This window comes from Rousettus aegyptiacus, unplaced genomic scaffold (assembly GCF_014176215.1).
Source record: "Rousettus aegyptiacus isolate mRouAeg1 unplaced genomic scaffold, mRouAeg1.p scaffold_m13_p_9, whole genome shotgun sequence".
NCBI classification, from domain to species: Eukaryota; Metazoa; Chordata; class Mammalia; order Chiroptera; family Pteropodidae; genus Rousettus; species Rousettus aegyptiacus.
This window is the reverse complement of record NW_023416312.1, coordinates 27,493,724-27,511,805: the sequence shown is the minus strand read 5'-3', so window position 1 is coordinate 27,511,805 and position 18,082 is coordinate 27,493,724.

The following is an 18,082-nucleotide window of genomic DNA, read 5'->3' as shown; positions in this document are numbered from 1 at the left end:
GCGAGCTAAGATGGTGACCAACGAGCCAAAAGTGGTGGTGGTCGGGGGTAGGGAGTCCCTAACACTAGGTCGCACATGTCAGTCATAAACCGTTCATCATCCAGTCCTCACGCATTCAAATTAAACATAGCCTATCGCATGCCCAGTTCATGAATAATCTACACTAATTAAGCATACATTTGCCATTTACTTGCATGGTCTTGTGTCATTCCAAACTGTCCACATAGCAGCAGTAATTCATTCCATCATGGTATGGTTCCCCTGCCCTTGAGTCAAGTGGTGACTGTTCTGCAGATACTACTTTAATGAGGGCTGTACAGTTATGGATGCTAATTTCTGCATCTCGTCAGGAGAGCATGAGATACTGTTGGATCCTCATGCCAAAGGTGGAGCAGCCAGGGTGCTGCCAACATTGCTTTCCCAAATCCCACAATTCCGTAAGTGTGTACGGGGATATATGTGGTGAACTCAGTCACTGCGGGGCTGCCAGCTTGCACCCCTCCTGGACCCAGGGACTGTTCTTACTTTATTTACCTTTTGGTGTATTCTGGGCTGTACTTGTGGGTAGACCTCCTCAGGGACGTCTTCCCCCACCTCTGAGGGCTATTGCGAGGGTGGACTTCTTTGGAGCTCAGCTTCCAGTTGTTGTACCCTTACATCCAAGGGATCTGCCTTTTGCCAAAGCTTCTGTACCCTCACAGCCTCTGCTAGAGCTTCATCCATATTCTGCTTCAAAGCCATTAAAAGCACCCAGCCTACTTGGCCAGCCGTGGCTCAAGGTTTTCCCTGCCGCTGTTCCTCCAAGGAGCAGAGTGTCTTCTCAATACTTATTCGGGCCCCGTCAACTGCCTCCCATGGCTCAAGTGGAGTCCAAGTCATCAGTACTGCTGCCATGGGATACCACATACTCTGTGAATGTCACATGTCTCTCCCATCCTCCAGCAGGGCAGACGGCTCCCTTACTTGGGAATCCTGATCATGACTATGCCAAGTGTGTTGCTGCAGATTCGCGGTTCTAAGATAAGGGATATGACACTCAGGCAGTTGTAAGAAAATGCGGGGAGCCATAGGCAACTGTGACATAGCTCTTTATTCCAGAAAGGGCTCAGCCTATCTCACAGAGTGGCAGTGTTATCCAGCAAGGGTACGGCCAGCCTCTCATCATGGCAGTGCCTTTAATACACAGGTTAAACAATAGTGGCATACTTCCAGAGATGATGGAAGCCCATGCAGGCATACCAGGCACATGGCTACATAAGGGAAGAAGTGCTGAGTTTCTTTCGCTAGGAAGTTAACTACGGGTGTGAGAAGGAGCCTTAATATAGCTATCTTACTTTCTCTGTACAGTTTAATATAGTTTAATTTGCCAGGACTGCCATAACAAAGTAGCACAGACTAGGTTGCTTAACCAACAGAAATTTATTTTACCATTGGAGAAATATCTTCTCCTTTTGGAGGCTAGAAGTCTGAGATCAAGGTGTCGGCAGGGTTGGTTTCTTCTGAGGCCTCTGTCCTTGGCTTGCTGAAGGCTGCCTTCTCTTTGTATTCTCACATGTGTTCCTTTTTGCATGTTTGTGTCCTGATCTCTTTCTTATAAGAACACTACTCAGATTGGATTAAGGCCCATGCTGATGATCCCATTTTAATTTAATTACCTTTTAAAAGACTATCTCCAACTACATTCATCTTCTGAGGTACTAGGGGTTAGGACTTCAACATCTAAGTTTTGGGGGGATACAACACAGCCCATAGCATGATACATAAGCTCATTACTTCTGGTTTATTTTAATGAGATAAAGATGGCAATATCCTTATGTGACTCTTTTTAACACTTTAAACAAAGATAGTGTTGTGAGCATGTTCTAAAAAGTATTTGATCACCAGATATTCTGCATTTATGTAATGAAACAATTAGAATGACATGTTCAAAATTAAATATAAAGTTGATTATAAAAGTTAAATACATGATGTCTGTGCATCTTTAGTGAAACAATTTGTAGGCATTTTCTGTTAAATAACCTGATGATGATGAGGAGGAGGAGAAGGAAGAGGAGGACGACGATAGCTGCATTTATTGAGTCACAATGATGTCACTCACTGTACCAGGTCTTTACATATATGATTCAACTTAATTTTGTCAACTACCCTCTTACATCAGTGTTTTTATTATTTCAGCATTACAGATGAAGAATCTATGATTTGAAGAGCTTAAAGAAACTACTTTTCATGAGGTTAAGTGGAAATATAAATCAGTAACATCATTCTTAATACTAGTTGAATCCATTTTTTAAAATTAAGTTTATCGAGGTAACACCACTGGTTAATACAATTATATAATTTTCAGGTGTACATTATAATTTGACATCTGTATATTTTATTGTGTTTAGCACCCAAAGTCCAGTTCAGCTACCATATATCTGAACCCCTTTACCCACTTCACTCTCCCCCTGTCTCCCTATATTTGACCCTCTTTAAGCCACCTACTTCGCTGCTCCTCCTCAACCCATCACCCTCTGGTAACCAGTAGTCTATAGTTCATGTCCATAGTCTATGTTTGTTTGTCCTGCTCATTTCTTGCTTTTAGATTTATATCCCACATATAAGTGATATTATGTGATTTTCCACTTTTTCTGCCTGGCTTATTTCACTTAGCATGATTATTTTGAGGTCCATCTATGTTATCACAAATGGCAGTATTTTATTTCTTCTTATGGCTGAGTAATATTCCATTGTATATATGTACCACTGCTTCTTTAGCCAATCATCTATCGTAGGACACTTTGGTTGCTTCTATGTCCTGGCCACTGTGAATAATGTTGCTAGGAACATCGGTGTGCAAATATCTTTTCAGATATGGGTTTTCAAGACTTCGGGGTAAATACCCAGTAGAGGGATTGCTGAATCATATGGTAGGTCAATTCTTAGTTTCTTGAAGAACCTCCATCCTGTTTTCCATAGTGGCTGTACCAATTTGCAGCCCAGTCCCACCAGCAGTGTATGGGGGTTCCTTTTTCTTCACATCCTATCCAGTATTTATTATTACTTTCCCTGTTGATTCTAGCTATTCTAACAGGTGTGAGATAGTATCTCGTTGTGGTTTTGTTTTGCATTTCTCTAATAGATAGCGATGTTGAGCATCTTTTCATATATTTGTCGGCCATTCGTATGTCCTCTAGGAAGAAGTGTCTGTTCAGGTCCTTTGCCCATTTGTTGAATGGATTACTTGTGGGGTTTTTTTTTGTTGTTATTGAGTTATATGAATTCTTTGTGTATTTTGGATATTAGGCTGTTACCGGAGATGTAGCTTGCAAATATATTTTCCTTTTCGGATGGTTGTCTCTTTACCTTGTTGACAGTTTCTTTTGCTGAGCAGAAGCATTTTATTTTGGTGTAGTCCCATTAATTTATTTTTGCTTTGACTTCCCTTGCCTTTGAGGTCAAATGTCCTTGTCCTGGAGTTTAGTTCCTATGTTTTCTTCTATGCACTTTATTGTTTTAGGTCTGATATTCAGGTCCTTAATCCATTTTGAGTTAATTTTGGTGTGTGGAGGTAGACAACAGTCTAGTTTCATTCTTTTGCAGGTGGCTTTCCAGTTGTCCCAGCACTATTTATTGAAAAGGGTTTCCTTTCTCCACTGTATGTTTTTGGCTTTTTTTTGGTCAAAAATTATTTGCCCATATAAATGTGGGTTGACTTCTGGACTCTTGATTCTGTTTCACTGGTCTGTGTGTCTGTTTTTCTGCCAAGACCATGCTGTTTTGATTATTGTCACTTTGTAGTATAATTTGAAGTTGGGCAGAGTGATGCCTCTAGCCTCATTCTTTTCTCTCAAGATGGCTTTGGCAATTCAAGGTCTTTTGTACTTCCATACAAATGTGAGGAATTTTTGTTTTATTTCTTTAAAAAATGCCAATGGGATTTTGATGGGTATTGCATTCGATTGTATAATGCTTTAGGTAATATGGTCATTTTAACTATGTTGATTCTTCCAATCCAAGAACACGGAATATCTTTCCATTTCTTTGTATCTTCTTCAATTTCTTTTAATAGGGTCTTGTAGTTTTCTTATATAGGTCCTTCATAAGTTTCCTTAAATTTATTCCTAGATATTTTATTTCATTTGGTGCAATTGAAAAAGGAATTATTTTTTTCCAGTTCGTTTTCTGATACTTCATTATTAGAGCGTAGGAATGCTATGGAGTTTTGAACATTGATTTTGCATCCAGAAAGTTTACTGTATTTGCTTATTGTTTTTAGAAATGTTCTTGTGGAGTCTTTAGGGTTTTCTATATAGAGAATCATGTCATCTGCAAATAGTGACAGTTTGACTTCTTTGTTTCCTATTTGGAATGCCTTTTATATCTTTCTCTTGCTTGATTGCACTCGCTAAGACCTCCAGTGTTATATTACGTAACAGTAGAGATAATGGAGAGCCTTGCCTTGTTCCTGATCTTAGAGGGAAAGTTTTTAGTTTTTCACCATTAAGTATAATGTAGACTGGGGGTTTGTCATATATGGCATTTATTATGTTAAGGTACTTTTTGTCTATACCGATTTTGTGAGGTTTTTCTTTTTTATCATAAATGGATGCTATATCTTGTTGAAGGCATTTTCTGCATCTATTGATATGATCATATGATTCTTATTTTTTAATTTGTTTATATGATGTATCACATTAATCAATATGTATATGTCAAACCATCCCTGTGTCCCTGGGATGAAACCCACTCGGTTGTGGTGTATTATCTTTTTAATATGTTTCTGTATTCGGTTCACTAGTATCTTCTTTAGGATTTTTGCATATGTGTTCAGGAGAGATATTGGTCTGCAGTTTTCTTTTTTGGTGTTATCCTTACCAGGTTTTGATATCAGAGTAATATTGCCCTGATAAAATGAGTTGGGAAGTATTGCCTCCTCTTCAATTGTTTTGGAAGAGTTTGAGGAGAATAGGTATTAAATCTTCTTTCAATGTTTGGTAGAATTCACTGGTGAAGCCATCTGGTCCTTGACTTTTACATTTTGGTAGATTTTTGATGATTGTTTCAATTTCCATACTGCTGATCAGTCTATTTAGATTTTCCAGTTCTTTTTGATTCAGTGTAGGAAGATTGCATTTTTCTAAGTACTGGTCCATTTCTTCCAAGTTATTAAATTTGGTGTTATATACTTTTTCATAATATTCTTGCATGATTCTTTGTATTACTGGGATATCAGTCGTAATTTCCCCTCTTTCATCCCTGATTTTGTTTATTTCTGTTCTTTCCCTTTTTTTCTTTAGTGAGTCTAGCTAGGGGTTTGCCAATTTTATTAACCTTCTCAAAGAACCAGCTCCTTATTGTATTTATTTTTTCTATTGGTTTCTTTTGTTTTCAATTTCATTTATTTCTGCTCTAATTTTGATGATTTCTTTCCTTCTGCTGACTTTAGGTTTCATTTGTTCTTCCTTTTCTAGTTTTTTTTTAAGATGAAGCATTAGGTTGTTTATTTAGATTCATTCTTGTTTTAGAAGATAGGACTGTACTGATATGAACTTTTCTCTTATGACTGCTTTTGCTGTATCCCAAAAGTTTTGATATGTTGTACTATCATTATCATTCGTTTCTGTGTCTCTTGATCTCTCTTTTTATTTCTTCTCTGACTCACTTATTCTTTAGTAGCATGTTGTTTAATCTCCATGTATTTGTGGTTATTCCTGATGTCTTTCTGTAGTTGATCTTTAGTTTCAAAGCATTATGATCAGATAATAAGGTTGGTATGATTTCAACTCTCATATATTTTTTGAGACTTTTTCTTTGTCCCAGTATGTGATCGATATTTGAAAATGTTCCATGTGCACTAGAGAAGAATGTATAAGCAGCTGTTTTGGGATGGAAGGTTTTGTAAATGTCAATTATGTCCAGTTGGTCTAATGTGTCATTTAAAGATGTTATTGATTTTTTGTTTGAATGATTCATCCATATCCAACATTAAGTTATTAGATCCTCTACTGTAATAGTGTTTGGGTCTGTTTCTCCCTTTAGTTTTGTTAGTAATTGCTTTACATATTTCGGGACTCCCTGATTAGGAGCATAAATATTAATAAGTGTTATTTCTTCTTTGTGCATGATTCCTTTTATCAATATGAAGTGTCCCTCAGTACCTTTCTTAACCTTTTTCTTTTTGAAGTTTATTTCATGTGATATTAGTACTGCTACTCCCACTTTCTTCTGAATGCGATTTGCCTAAAATATTGTTTTCCACTCTTTCACTTTGAGTCTATATTTGAGTCTTTGGAGTTGAGATGTTTCTCTTGGATGCAGCATATGGTTGGGTTTTGTTTTCTGATTCATTCTGAAACTCTGTGCTTTTTTATTGGTAAGTTCAGTCCATTTATATTTAGGGTGATTATTGAAATATGAAGTCTTCTTTTATCTTTTGCTTTCTGGTAGCTCGGTGTTTTAATTGCTTCCTTGTCCTTGTGTTTCTGCTTTCTTTATTTTGGTTGTCTTTTGTGAGTTTCCCCTCTGATTCTTCTCGTTTTATGTTATATACTTCAGTAAGGGCTGTTCTGAGAAGTCAGAAGATGATCTAATGGGGTTTCCTTTATAAGTTATTGTTTTCTTCTCCCTGGCTGCCCTGAAAATTCTGTCTTTGTCATTGATTTTTTATAATTTTAATACAATATATCTTGGTGAAGACAGTTTTGGGTTTGAGGTATTGGGTGTTCTGTTGACTTCTTGAATTCCAAGCTCCAGCTCATTCCTTAGATTTGGGAAATTCACATCAACTATTTGTCTGAAAATGCTTTCTAGTCCCTGTTCCTTTCCCTCACCTTCGATAATAGCCATTATTCTTATGTTTCCTCTCCTGATGCTATCAGCTAGTTCTTGTATTTCTCTTTCATTCTTTTTCATTCTTTGGTTTCTCTCTTCTTCCTTCGGATTTATTTTTAGATTTTTGTCTTTGGTATCACTGATCCTTTCCTCCACTTGGTCAACTCTATTCCCAAGCTTGCTGTTTCATTTTTCAACTCTTGTAGTGTGTTCTTCATCTCTAGAAGTTCTATTTGGTTTCTTTTGATGGTTTCAATCCCGCTCCTCTGCTCATCTAGTTGTTTTTTCAATTCCCGAAATTGTAGATTTGAGTTGTTTTGGATCTCATCGAGTTTTTTCAGAAGTACTATCTTGAATTCTCTGTCATTTAAGTTGCATATTTCTATGTCTGTAAGTTTATTTTGTGGAGATTTTTCTCTTTATTTCTGAGATGCCTTGTCATCTTGGTTGTTCATGATGTTTAAATGGACTATCTGTGCCAGGGCATTAATGGAAGTGTATTCTGTTGTTTTTCCAGAAAGAAGATTTATTATATAAAGGTCTCTCTTTAGCCTGCTGCAAAGAAGGTGCTTTTCTTTTGGTTTCCAGTAGGTCGCATCTAAGCCTCTTAGATCCCTGTTTCATATAAAGCCTTAATAATGCCTTTACATAATGCCTTTTTATTTTCTGATAGATATTTAATCATGCTTGCTACCCTCAGTTTCAGTCCCAATCAGTGTTAGGAATAGTTTCTGTAGTGTTTGCTCAGATTCCTCTGGGGATCTGCAGTGATCGGTCTCATAGGGTATGTGGGTAGGGGAACTCTAGGTTGGGGATTGGGGGCTGTGGCTCGATCTCGGTTTTCCAATCATGGCCAGTAAAAATAAATTGTTATTTTTCAGCCATTTTCTTCTCTGCTTTCTGCTCTGATGACTGGACCCTGCTGGTAGCTGCGTTCAATTCACAAACTCTCCCAGGTACAGCTGTTCAGGGACCTCACTGCACCAACTTTCTTGCTGCACCTTCTTCCCTCTCCCTCCCCCTACTGGGAGCTCCAGCAGCTGTGAGAGACAGCTTCTTTATTTCTCTCAGTCTACCACCCGACACCAAGAGTTCTGACCTGTAGCAGCTCTTATGTGCATATCCTACACTCAGATGTGCTGGTGTGCAGTTTGGATGTTTTTCGTTGAGTGTTAGTTGTTCAGCTTATTCTTGTTTTCAAGGGGAGAGTCTGGGTTTGTCTCTCACTCCACCATGTTTCCTCCCTTTGCCAACTTGCATCTTATAGCCCTTGGAAGATAGTTCCTAATTATCTATGAGAGGTTTGTGGACTTCTTGAAATAGTTTGCAAAAATATGGAATCATACGGAAAGGTTCAGAAATGAAAGATCTAAGTTTACTGTCTTGTTAAGAAGCTTAGCTCTTCACTATAGTTTAAGAAACTTTGATTAGATATATGACAATGAGTCAAGGTGGCTCTAATATACCTTCCACTCCTCTTGTTTCCATTATTTGATTCATAGTTCCCATAGTCCCTCCTCTAAAGCTTCTCTACTGGATGTATAATTTCTATTATTTCTTTAGTTTTATCAGTTGTGTCCTGAATGTACCTGGCTGAGTTTTCTTTCCTTTTTAGTCAGGACTCTTAGTTGCAGGTGACAGAAGCACAACTCATACAAGCTTAAGACCCAGAAAGGGTGGAGCTGCCCCAAGGACACCTAAAATCAGGGACTTGGGTCATGCTATTAGCAGGAAAAAATGGGGAATATGGGCCCACAAATACATCTAAGATCCACCACTGCAATGATTTTAACCAACAGAGGCAATCTTTTCTTCTTCCTGACTCAGAACCCTAGTTCCTCTTCTCTTTGTGGGTCCACTTCCTTGTATTTCATTACAATTGAGCTGTCCCTATCTATTAGCCTGGCCATCATGACTTTAGGTTTATGTCCTCACAGTCTTGAGGCCAGAGAAAGAGCTCCATTTAGAAAAATCCAAGGGAAAGACTGATTAGCCTGGCTATGAGCATGCACCTACCACTGAGGAATCACTGTGTCCAAGGGAAAGTGGTACAATGGATGTTCAGGCCTCACTTACATGCTCTTGTCTCTGACTAAGTGGGTGGGATATCATAAAGAGTAGCCCCCAAATAATCACATGGATGGGGTCAGGGAGAAACAGACCCCCAAGAAGAGTCACATCATTAGCAGGAAAAAATGGGGGAGATGGGCTTACAAATACATCTAAGATCCACCACTGCAGTGATTTTAACTAGCAGAGGCAATCTTTTCTTCTTCCTGACTCAGATAAAGAGAGTGCAGCAGAACTGGGTGGCCCACAAGAGCCTGTACCTAGAATTAAGTTCTAAGTTAACCCTGGTTCCTGAAGTTGCAGAATTGTTGATCATTGTGCCCAGTAAAATTGAGCACTATTCACAAAGTTTGGTGTTTTGTTTATTTTAGTACCCTAAAGTGCAGTTGTTAATAACATAGAAAATTTTTGTTCTATGATCTCTATAAACATACAAACACTCATTATGTATTGGCACAAGTGATTGGTATGGATAGACATTTTTTGTTGGGCACATTCTTATCCTTGAAGATCATAGTGGCACACATGCCCACCTCTCCAAATGAAGTGGTCATGGAGACTTTGCAATGAGACCTTGGACATAAACACTTTTTTGGTGAGAATGTAGAGGGAAGAAAAAAGACCCATGTGAGAAGTTCTGCCTGACTTTGTCTTCCAGATCTAACATTCTCTCTATTTCTTCTCCCCTCTCCACATCTAGCTGTTTCAGATCTTGAGATCTCTTTCTGGTTGGAGAAGATCTACTAGATCCTTCAGTTCTACCTTTGATTCTTGATCTCTGATTTGCCATTTGATTTTGGCCAAGTTAGCCTTCACTCTCATTTCTATAAATATAAAATTAGTTGAATAATAAACCACTTTTCTTCAAGATTTACTGTAAGCATAATGAAACAATATTTGTGATTCCATATGGTGCTATGCTGTATGCATAAGGAGCTCAACAAATGCTAATGAGAAATACATGTAGTATTAGAAAAATATAGAAGAATAACTGCTTATTAAAATGTTACTACGTGTTAGCATTGTACTAAGCACTTTACATGTATTTCAGTTGAACTGATAGGGATTGTAAATTATATACATTACCATTTCCATTTTATAGATGAGATAATTGAATGCCTGTTGTCACTAAGATAGTAAGTTATATAGCTGGAATTTGAACTCAGACCTCACTGACTCCAAAGCTTTAGGGCATAGTAAATTGTCAACCTTTCTAAATAAATTCAATAGCAGTACAGAACTGTTATGAAGCTCTTCACTGTCCTATGTATTTAGTTATTCTTGGGAACTATTTGATGGGCCTTCTCTGTGAATTTTGTGATATTGGAAAGATCTTTCTCATGGTAACCCATGAAGCATATTATACAGCTCCTTTCCTCGTTTCTTTCAATAGCATTAAATTGGAGTCTATTGTAGTATTATTTTGTATCCCAGGTTTTATGATGAAAATCTCCAAAATACATGCTTGGATGTGTGAGGACAATAATTAGGACCAGACAGACTACAAACCAACTTTGTGTTTAAAAATTTCAGAACATTATCTGTGATTAGAGGCTGGACATATAGACATGATATGCTTTATTCAGCATGACAGATAATTTTTATGGGAAATGAGTGAGTGTTCTTGCCCTGTTATGATTTCCCTTACCCCATCCTAGCTGGCCCATTCTACTTTTCATGGTTGGGAGTTAAGTCTCTCTTTTTTCCCAGGATTCTGAGCTGGTTATCATCCAGCCTTCCCTGATCCACCTCTAGATCGCCAAAGGGAAAAGATCAGAAACACTTCACATTCTTATTTCTCTTTAAGGTTCTGATGCCACATTTCCAATGGCAACTTTCATCAGTTATGTAGATGAAAGCAAGGAACAGTTGAGGTCATCTAAATTATGATCTAAATAGAGGCTATGTATTTTATTAACAAGATAATCTTTGCTTAAGTCAAAGTGTTTGAATAACTCCCTCTAACTCATTACCATGTTGTTTAAATTTTGGCTTCCAAGGACTTCAGACAAAACACAGACACAGGGTGGCATATCATATAGCAAAATGAGCTACAGGTCATATATGCCAGAAGTCTGAGAAAAAAAATCAAATGAAAACAAATATGTTGGTCCAAATAATAAGAGTCAACAGAAATGAAGTAAAGTCACAAACCAAGCCAGAAAAGAAACAGAAACCCCATAAGAAAATACACTTAAGGAAATCAACAAAATGCGTAGCCAAGGAACATCAGAAAAGTTGTTCCCAGATGGCCATCTCTCCTGGGCAGTCTCCCTTTGGGAACGGAAACTCTTTAGCAGGCAGCCAGATTCCATGCTTTGGGCTCAGGGCAAAGCGTTGCCTGTGGAAGAGTCTGGGCCTTGTTAACCTTCATGAGTTTTTAGTGGGCGTGTGAGAAAGAATTCTTTCCTCAAGGCCCAGCCCTCCCTGGGGAAGCCTCATTGCTGAGGCTCCAAAGTGCAAGGTTGGGAAAATGAGGTATGGAGGGGAGGAGTAAGGGGCCTGCCCATTTTCCAGAGAAAGCAAGGTGCTTAAGAGACAAAAGAGCATGTGATGAAGACCAATAAATTTGTAGTTCTACAGCTCTGGGTATGAGTCCTACCTCCCTTAATTCTATGACTTGGTGTGCTCATTTCAGTTCTCTGTGTCTCAACTTTCTCCTCTGTGAAAGGTGGATAATAGCACTTATCTAACAAGGTCACAGTGGAAATAAATGAAATAATGTAGGAAACCACTTAATATGGTACTCAAAATGGTATCTGCTGTAATGTTAGTTAAGGTGTCTGTTATGTTAGTGATTGGGGAAGAGGAAAGGGACAAGGGGTTAACCAGAGGATATCAGATTCCTTAATGCAATGAAAGAATACTGTCTTGCCCAGGAATCTGCCCATGTGAACATTTTAATCACAGTATTCTTATCTGAAAGTTTCTTGTGATGTCTAAGTCTTCCTGAGGAGTAAGTACTCTGGGACTCTCCCATGAATCAATTTGCTTTTCCAGATGTCCTCAGAATTGTCTGGAACAAATTCTCCACACAAATAGTATATCAGGTGTGGTATGGGTTTCTCTGTGACTGAACCCAAAGATACCAGAATCTCTGAAATTTCCTGCGTACCAGGAGTTGGGTCCAGGGAACCAACCACCCAGCATGCCTGGCTGCAAAACAGACACAGACACCAGAGAATGGAAAATAACCATTATTCTTGTGGGGTTTCCCTGAGCTTATCTGAACCTTCACAGTGTCTAATGGCTGAATCAACATGCAGTACAGAGATATAGGAAAAATAAAGATAAGGTAAAGAAAACAAATATTCACTCTGCCTTAATCTTAGCCAATTCCCAAAGGGTCTATTCACATATCTGTTGATCTCAATTGTCTAGTAACAGAGGGGACACAGTTCCCTCAAACTGGGTGACTCCACCATTGGTGGAGTTTTTTTCCATCATATTTTCCCTTTCATTTCTTTTATAGAAATATGACTGCTTCTTAGTCAAGTTTAGGTCACTCTCTGTCAAGTAAGAATATTACAGTAGGTTGCATAGAGAGTTTAGGGTCCAGTTTTAAAAGCCCCACATTGCATACCTACCTTTTTGTCTTAGAGGTTGATGGATAATCAGTAATTATCTCATGCTGCACACAGTATGGGTCATGCAGACATTTATATTCCAACTGTGGCATTCTTAGCAGCCCTTCATGATAAAATTGTTAGGTAAATGATTTTTTTCCCTTGATACTTCTATACCTTCTTTTTAGGTGTTCTTCGTTTCCTGTCTAGTGTTTCCTTTTTCCCAGGGCCCCAAATGGACCCCCCACACTTGTACACCTCAGTTTAGCTAGCCGTTTTTTCTTTAACTTCTCTTTACACTCAACAAAAATATATGGATCCTGCTTAAGTTCCAGTCCCTCAATACCAGGAGATATCTTATTTGAAAAGGTGACAACTAACTAATTAATCCAATCAAAAAATTCCTGCTAGTATATTAATGTCCGTAAAGAATCATGTATAATCACTCTTCTCTTGGGGAATATATTTCCATTTTAACAGAAACTTTGTGACATCTCGATGTCAAAATTTAATCCAAAGGAGGGGGAAGATATTTGTATATCAATTTGGGGCACTGCTTATTCCTCTATGATGCTAATTGTCTGTACCATCAAACATCTTGACATGTCTTAGAAAAAGCATCCGTTACATTCCTGGATTAGGATAATGTGCTTGGACAACATCAGTGATAGCCTGCCTGTGCTACAGAAAATAATCCAGAAGCTCTTGTCTTTTCAGATTTGAACTATTCTATTTATACTGTGAGATACATGTGACGTTGTCGCCATAAGGATGGACTTCAGGATGTTAACAGATTCACCATTAGAATTCAGAAATTCAGCCCTATCTCTGTTATCAACTAGCTTTGTGGTCTTAGAGGAGTCCTTTCCCCTCTCTGAGACTTCGTTTCTTGTTTTTGTAATCAGGAGAGTTGGACTAGATGATCTCTAATGTCATTACAAGCTTGAAAGTTCTATAATTCTAAAATCCATTGGCTGCCTAAGTGTTGAATGCTGAGGTATTTTCAGTAAGTTACTTTAGGGTATTTTGATAATACTCACTGGGGACATTGTTTTTTGCCTGAAGATTGGTATCTTGCTACAAAGAGTTCTTTTGCATTCCTCCAAGTGCCTCATTACAAATCCATAAACAGTGCCTTAAAAGTTTTATTTTTCCAAGAACAATTAGATGGTTACTGAGTATTTCTTCCACACATCTTCAGTGTACTTATTTTAGCTTCACTTATTCCAATCCAGTCTTTTGGTTAGAGTATTTGTTCTCATGCATATTTTAGGCAGAGATTTTGTCTGTCCAGTTGGGAGGGCCACATTGTTTAACAACTACTTGGCATACACTCATAGTCTTACAAACTTGATGCTTCCATGTTACCTCTATTACCCCTCAAACTACCAAGGTACTCTCCTGACAATTTCAAACATCATGTTATCTCTCAAAATGGATCATGCATCTATAAATGTGATTTAAAATAATAGTTGTCACTAGCAATTCCATTTCTGGATATATAGTCAAAAGAATTGGAAGCAAAGGGTTGAAGAGACATTTTACATTCACATTCATAGCAGCTTTATTCACAGTAGCTAAGAGGTAAAAGTAATCTAAGTATTAATTGATGAATGAATGGTTACACAAAATGTGGTATATCCATACAATGGAATATATTCAGCTTTAGAAAGGAAGGAAATTCTGACACATGCTACAGCATGGATGAACCTTGAGGACATTATACTAAACAAAATAAACCAGTCACAAAAAGACAAATACTGTATAATTCTACTTTTTAAATAAGATATCCAGAGTAGTCAGTCTCATAGATATAGAATGTAAGATGGTGGTTTTCAAAGGTTTGGGGGAAGGGAAATGGGAAGTTGTCATTTAATGGGTAGAGTTTCAGTTTTGCAAGATGAAAAAGTTCTGGAGATTCGTTCCACAATGATGAAAATATAGTTAACACTACTAAACTGTAAACTTAAAAATGATTAAAATGATAAATTTTGTTTTGTATATTTTACTATGATTAAAAATAAAATAAAATTGTTTTCTACAGTACACCAAGTTCAATAATGCTGCCACGGGGGCTCACTATTTTGCTGCTTAGGCTAGCTGCTGGAAGTTGTGTCTGGTCACCTTGTCTGTAGCCTGTTTACAATAAGCTTCCTGGGTAATATATTATGAATGTTGCATTGAGCTCATAAGGTTGGTGTTAGGTCTCAGCTGTACAGATCTTGTATTTTTCCCTGTTTATCACAGAGGATTGCCATTTGGGGGATAAGGCATATCCTAGGAGTGCTAGATATTCTCTTGCCACTTTAAGCATTGTCTTAGGAGCTAAGTAAGTAGCTCTTCTATTGGAAGCATGAGCACAACAATTTCCCAAACGGGCCCTCAAAGACTGAAAGGATGATACATAGTCTGTCTCATTTACTTTTTCCACACGTACCTGATGCTCAATAAATCTTGAAGTGTGAAAGAAATGTCCCCCAGGGCCGGCTTCAAGAGTGTACAATCTGTGTAGTTACACTGAAGGTCATACTCAGAAAGGTCGTATGCTTTGGTTTAATGCCCTGATGTCACTTTCCTAACCGTCTTAATAATTTCACCTTCAAACTTGTGTTTTCTTGAGGCAATCTAATAAAATAATGGAGCATGAGTGTGAATAGAGAACATATTAGTGATATAAGCATCCACTGTTCCTTACCATCCCATTAGTATATAGTATTTATGATATCCCATAAGTACAGAATTCCAGTGAATCCATGATATGAGTTCAGAAAGATTCAAAGTGGGTTCCATATACAACTGAATAAGTGGATTATCTGATAGCTCTGTGAGATGATTCTTTCTATTGGTGCCATTATTTGCTTCAATTGCAGAATGAAGGCAGTGATATTCTAAGAAACATGAAGGAATGATGACCACTATCATGCTCTTTCTTACTTGTGTCACTCCCTTGTATTAGTCAACTACTCACAAAGAAAATGAAGAGATAGAAGGAAATAGAAAAATAGGGCAACCCGTAGTTCTTTTTCCTTCCAGTCTTTCCTTACGCATTGTAAGCCAAAGATTAAGAATGTTGATAGAAGTAAAAATGGTGGACTAGGTAAAAGTGGCATTTGCCTCCTCTCAGGAACACATTAAAATTACAACCAAATTATGAAATAATCAATGTAGAGAATCGACTGAAGTCTAGCTGATCATAACACACATATTTGCTGATAAACAAAAAAAAGAGCCATATCAAAAACAGTAGGAGGAGTGAAGATGTGAAATGGACTGGCCCTGCACCTGTGCATGGCAGTGGAGCACCCAGAGGGAGAGCACAGTGCAGAGGACTCCTGAAGGAAAGAGAGTTCTTAGCCCCAAATGGGGGCACCTCAGCCCAGGTTTCCAGCCCAGGGAAGAAGAGTTCCCCCAAAAAATTCAAATGTAAATATTAGTAGGGATTCTGGCCTTCTGGGTGAGATGGAAGAACACTGAAATTCCAGACGCCCCTTTAAAGGGCTCATGCACAGACTCATTCACCCATAGATACACCCCCTGGGCACCAGGGGAGGGTCGGAGGCTTCTGAGGCACAAGAAAAATATGGGGAAAGACTGCATTACATGGCACAAGAGAGAGAGCTGGAGGGACAGCTGCCATTGTGCCTTAGTCAGGCCCCCTACGGTGTAGTCTACAGACTGGCGCCAGCTTGCTTGTGTAGAACCTTCCACTTCAAGGCAAATTCTGAAGCTACATTGGCTCAGTGAGATAGGCTCACCATGCCCAACACACAGATTGCCCGGGACAACCCATTGCTGGGCAGCCACCCTCGTCCTGTCCCTTTCTGGGGCTGCACATTCTGCACAGGCATCCGACCTCAGCCAGTGCTGTGTGTGCATTTTGGGGAAAATAGTTGCAGGTGGATCACTGCTGCCAGCATTAGCTGCAATATCATTTGGGCAGATCATGGGAGTCTGTGGGCCTGTTCCAGACAGCAGCTGGTCTCACTGTGATCTGTGACTTTTGCAAGAACCTGCAGACCCAGAACTGGCAGCAAATCTAATACTATATAATAGAAGTAACCAAGCCCCAGGCCACAGACCGGTACTGGTTTGTGGCCTGTTAGGAACTGGGCTGTACGTGGGCAGCAGGCGAGATAGTGAAGCTTTATCTGTATTTGCCATTGTTCCCCACTGCTAGCATCACCACCTGAGCTCCACCTCAGATCATCAGGCATTAGTTTCTCATAGGAGCACCAGTCTGTGGTGCCAAAAGTTTGGGAACCACTGCTGTATAGGCCCGATAGCCCTATGTCTTACTGAGGTGCCACCCAACCCAGCTCATAAAACACCTGTGGCAAGCCTGTTCCCAAGCAACTAGACCTACCCTGTGCTTTCCTTGGGACACAAATGTAATAGTAAACAACAGCACTCAGTTCGTGTGGCCCATGCATCCCAAAAAAGACTTGTGGTGACAGGCCACAAACTCCTGTGCCTGAGCTACAGTATTTCTTGAACAGATCTCAGATGTTTGCAGGCCTGAGGTGGTCAGAAACTGGCTTTGCTGCAATATGAGGCTTAAAGGAAGATATAGAGAGAGCACTGGCATGAAAACTGACACTGCAGTGGCTGAGGTAAATCTGCTCAATATATCCAGGTGACTCCCTGGGTTCCTGTACCACCCAACTTGCATATCACCCAAAAGCTCTTCTACTTGAAGAGTCTCATGGGTAACTTATAGGCAGCCTCAGGCCTTGAGGCACACTGGTTCTTCTGCTAAACTGCTCTAGGCCCACTACTGGGTGTAACTGGATCATAACTTATAGCTTTGTCTTTTCCACTTACCTATAGATCCAGCATAGGCAGCAACCATTTGTGGATCACTTTGTAGCTCTCATCAGGTAACCCTGAGGAATCAAAGGCAGTGGCTGACCTTGGCCTACTTGGGAGCCCCACCCAAGGGGCCACAAAACCAGCATACCCTGAGGCTGGCACTAGAGCACAAAAGAGCAACACCTGCTAGCCTCATAAGCAGTGCACAAAAAGGATGGTCTCAACAAGTACACAAGACTGCTATGGAAAATTCTACTTCGTGGGGTCAGCCTCCACATAACAACACATACCCTGTAAGCATACCAATTCCCACAGTTAGTCATCCTGAGAGTTAATACCATCCACTGATGTGCTAACAGCAATCAAGGCTTATCTACAACAGAAGAACACACACACACACACACCCCACACAAATAACACGTCCAGAGCTCCCAGCACAGGTGATTAAGGAGATTGTGCCACTGGGCCACACAAGACACCTACTACATAAGGCCATCTGGAAAAGACTGAGAGATGAAACAAATCTTTCTTCCAATTAGAAATGAACACAGAGAAGCTAATAAAATGAGAAAATAAAGAAACATGCCACAAATGAAACAACTGGAGGAAACACCAGAAAAGAAATGTAAACAAAATGGAGGCAAGCAATTTACCAGAGACAGAATTCAAAACAATGTTTATAAAAATGCTCAAAAACTCAGGGCGAGAAAAGATGATTTCGATGAGAACTTCAATTGGATGACACAGGAGATTGAATCAGTAAACTGGAAGACAAAGTAGCAGAAAACACCCAATCAGAACAGCAAACAGAAAAAAAAGAATAA